This window comes from Callorhinus ursinus, unplaced genomic scaffold (assembly GCF_003265705.2).
Source record: "Callorhinus ursinus isolate GAN/ISIS: 27379988/994484 unplaced genomic scaffold, GSC_fseal_2.0 scaffold40, whole genome shotgun sequence".
Taxonomy (NCBI): domain Eukaryota; kingdom Metazoa; phylum Chordata; class Mammalia; order Carnivora; family Otariidae; genus Callorhinus; species Callorhinus ursinus.
In genome coordinates, this window is record NW_027397102.1 from 9,667,228 (window position 1) to 9,671,750 (window position 4,523).

The following is a 4,523-nucleotide window of genomic DNA, read 5'->3' on the forward strand; positions in this document are numbered from 1 at the left end:
TGACAAAATATTGCCAGGTTAATAGTGAGATATGTCCTGTTTTCATGTTCACACATGGTCTTGTAATTAAAAGAATGCATTTACCTGCCAGCTTGAACTTTGCAGAAATCCTGGGGAAAGGAGCATCAGAACAAAAAGACTTAGAGAAAAAAGTTTATGATTACTGACTATTGAAATTTGTTGAAAGTATATGGGTCCTTGGGGTTAAATATCAGGTTTTTTCTACTTTTTAAAGTATCTGGACACCTTAGATGATGATTTTGAGATGTCCTTATTTATAATCAATGACTGTCTAAATAGTGTGGTGGAATGACAGAGGGAAAAGGAAGGATCATTTCTTGATGAAAAAACATGGTGGAGTTTGGGCAGGATGGCAGAAGAGTAGGGGACTCCCTTTCAACTGGCCCCTGAATTTAGCTGGATATCTATCAAACCATTTTGAACATCCACAAAATCAGCCTGAGATGTAAGAATATATATATCTGGATCCCTACAAGCAGAAAAGCGACTGCATTTTGCAAAATAGGATGTGCAAAATCATAAATCTGCAGGGAGATATCTGAAGATAAACAGAAGGGGGAGGGAGCCTCCATAAGCTCGCTCCTGTAAAGTGATATAACACTGGAACACAAAATCAGAAATGTTAGAAATCTGCTCTAGGGAGAAACATCCCTTTCTGAAGGGGGCTCTGGAAATGAAAAGGCAGAATTCTAGGTAGGGCATGGTGGTCTCAGGTTACAAGAGACCACAGAGCAAGAGGGAATTCCTGAAATGTTAGAGGGCCTGAGCATTGGAGCCAGGAAGCAGGTCAGTGAGCCCAGGAAGGGATTCTAAGCTGGGATCTCCATAAACCAGGAATCCAGGCAGTCCATAACCACTCTTCCCTTGAACAGCCGGAAGAAATCTGAAACCTGCACCCGTGACCAGGCAAAAAGTCCAAGAGCGGTAGTGGCTGAGAAAGGGCTTTAGGGCAGAACCCAGACCTGACTCCAGAGCTTCAGGTGCAAGCTCACTCCAGCCTGCATCCAGCCGCTTGAGGTTTTAGAATCACAAAGGGCAGAGGCACTCCCAGGCCCCGAGACTGCCTCTGAGAGAGTAACTGTGGGCGCGCACCATGGGAGGCTGTGGTTTTCAGCCTCACAAGCAGAAGTGGAGACTGTTTCTCCTTGAAGGTCTATTAAAGAGGGCAGACTGAGATTTTTCTGCTCTGGGCCAGAGGTCTGCCTGCAGCCATTTTTGCTCTGATCTTCTGAAGAGGCACCCAGGGAACAAAAGACACACAGAAGACAGGTTTCCATTGAGCCCATCCACCAGAAAGGGGGTGGGGCAACTCCACACAGGCAGGGTTACCTGAGAAACAGTGCTGCAGGCCTCTCCCCCAGAGGACAGCTGGAAGAACAAGTGGATGACAATTCTGTGTATCCTATAAGACTATAAAATCCCAGCACCAGGGGAAAATTGTATATTGAGCTCCAGGTGTGGCCTGATGACCTGTTAATTTTTCAGAAAGAATTCTCCTTTTCTTCTCTCTCTCTCCTTTTTCCTTTTCTCATGCTTTTATCTCTTTTGTATTTTTCTTTTTACCTTCTCCTCATTTCAACTAGATGTCTAATATATCAATTTATTTTTCTTTTTTGATATTATTAAATTACTTTATTTCTGAGAAGAGTGAATCTGAATACTTAAAGTTTTATATGACCATAATTTATTTTTATTTATTTATTTTTTAATTTTATTTTATTATGTTATGTTAGTCACCATATAATACATCATTAGTTTTTGATGTGGTGATCCACGATTCATTGTTTTCCTATAACACCCAGTGCTCCATGCAATATAGGCCCTCCTTAATACCCATCACTGGGTTAACCCATCACCCCCCCCCCCTAAACCCCCCAGTTTGTTTCTCAAAGTCCATAGTCTCCCATGGTTCATCTCTCCCTCTGATTCCCCCCCGCTTCATTTTCCCCTTCCTTCTCCTAATGTCCTCCATGCTATTCCTTATGTTGCACAAATAAGTGAAACCATGTGGTAATTGACTTTCTCTGCTTGACTTATTTCACTTAGTATAATCTCTTCCAGTTCCATCCATGTTGATGTAAAAGTTGGGTATTCATCCTTTCTGATGGCTGAGTCATATTCCATTGTATATATGGACCACATCTTCTTTATCCATTCCTCTGTTAAAGGGCATCTCGGCTCTTTCCACAGTTTGGTTATTGTGGACATGGCTGCTAGGAACATTGAGGTGCATATGGCCCTTCTTTTCATTACATCTGTGTCTTTGGGGTAAATACCCAGGAGTGCAATTGCTGGGTCATAGGGTAGCTCTATTTTTCATTTTCTGAGGCACCTCTACATTGTTTTCCAAAGTGGCTGTACCAACTTGCATTCCCATCAACAGTATAAGAGGGTTCCCCTTTCTCCACAACCTTTCCAACACTTGTTGTTTCTTGCCCTGTCAATTTTTGCCATACTAACTGGTATAAGGTGCTATCTCAATGTGTTTTTTTTATTTGATTTAATTGTATTATGTTATATTAAATACTATACATTACATCATTAGTTTTTGATGTAGTGTTCCATGATTCATTGTTTGTGTATAACACCCAGTTATACATGTATACATATATCCATGCAGTACGTGCCCTCTTTAATACCCATCAACAGTCTAACCCATCCCCCCACCCCCCTCTCCTCTAAAACCCTCAGTTTGTTTCTCAGAGTCCATAGTCTCTCATGATTTGTCTCCCCCTCCAATTTCCCCCCTTCATTTTTCCCTTCCTACTATCTTCTTTTTTTTTTTTTTAACATATAATGTATTATTTGTTTCAGAGGTACAGGTCTGTGATTCAACAGTCTTACATTTTGATATAGTGTTCCATGATTCATTGTTTGCGTATAACACCCTGTGCTCATTACAATACATGCCCTCCTTAATACTTATCACTGGACTAACCCATTCAAAGCTCTTATTTCTTTGTTGATTTTCTGCATATATGACCTGTCCATTGCTGAGAGCAGAGTGTTACGGTCTTCTACTATTAATGTATTATTATCAATATGTTTCTTTATTTTGGTTAACAGTTGGCTTATGTAGTTGGATGCTGCCATGTTGGGAGCATAGATATTTACAATTGTTAGATTTTCTTGTTAGATAGACCCCTTTAAGTATGATATAGTGTCCCTCTACATCTCTCACTACAGTCTTTGGTTAAAAATCTAATTTGTCTGATATGAGAATTGCTACCCCAACTTTCTTTTGAGGTTTGTTGGCATGCTAAATTGTTCTCCATCCCCTCACTTTCAATCTGGAAGTGTTTTTAGGTTCAAAATGAGCCTCTTGTAGACAGCATATGGATGGGTCCTGTCTTTGTATCCAATCTGCAACCCTGCACCATTTCATGGGAGCATTTAGGCTGTTCACATTGAGAATAACTACTGAAAGACGTGAATTTAGTGCCATCATATTACCTGTACAGTCCCTGTTTCTATAGATTGTCTCTGTAAATTTCTGGTCTACATTACTCTTGGGGTCTTTCTTCTTTTATAGAATCCCCCTTAATATTTCTTGCAGGGCTGGGGTGGTGATCACATATTCTTTCAGTTTCTGCCTGTCCTGGAAGCTCTTTGTCTCTCCATCCATTCTGAATGACAGCCTTGCTGGATAAAGTATTCTTGCCTGCATGTTCTTCTCATTTAGTACCCTGAATATGTCTTGACAGCCCTTTTTGGCTTGCCAGGTCTCTGTAGACAGGTCTGATGTTATTTTTATGTTCCTCCCTCCATACATAAGAAATCTCTTCCCCCTAGATGCTCTCAGGATAGTTTCCTTGGCACTAAGATTACCAAGATTTACTATATATGCCAGGGTGTTGGTCTATTTTTATTGATCTTGGGAGGGGTCCTCTCTGCCTCTTAGGCACGAAAGCTTATTTCTTTCCCCAGATTAGGGAAGTTCTCAGCTATGATTTCTGAAATATATCTTCTAGTCCTCTCTCTCGACCCCCTCGGGGATCCCAATAATTCTGACATTGGAACATTTCATGGCATTATTGATCTAAGTTTGTTCTCGTGGGCTTCCAGTTGTTTATCCCAGTCCTCCTTGGCTTCCTTCCTTTCTATCAGCTTAATCTTCTGGATCACTAATTCGTTCTTCTGCCTCATTTACTCTGGCTGTTAGAGTATCCAGATTAGACTGCATCTCATTCATAGCATTTTAAAGTTCAGCCTGATTAGATCTCATTTCTGCCTTTAGAGATTCTATATTGTTGCTGATGGTTTTCTCAAGCCAGGCTATTGACTTCGTAATTGCTACCCTCAAATCTATCTCTGACATCTTGCTTATATCCACACACATTAGGTCCATGGCAGAGGCCATTGTCTCTGCTTCTTTTCTTTGTTGGGAGTTCCTCCTCATTCATTCTGTTGAGGGATGGTTGAGGGGATGTACAGAGTCCAAAATATCAACCACGACCCAAGCAAGATGACCCTTGGAAAATCCAGAGTGGTCGGAAGACACC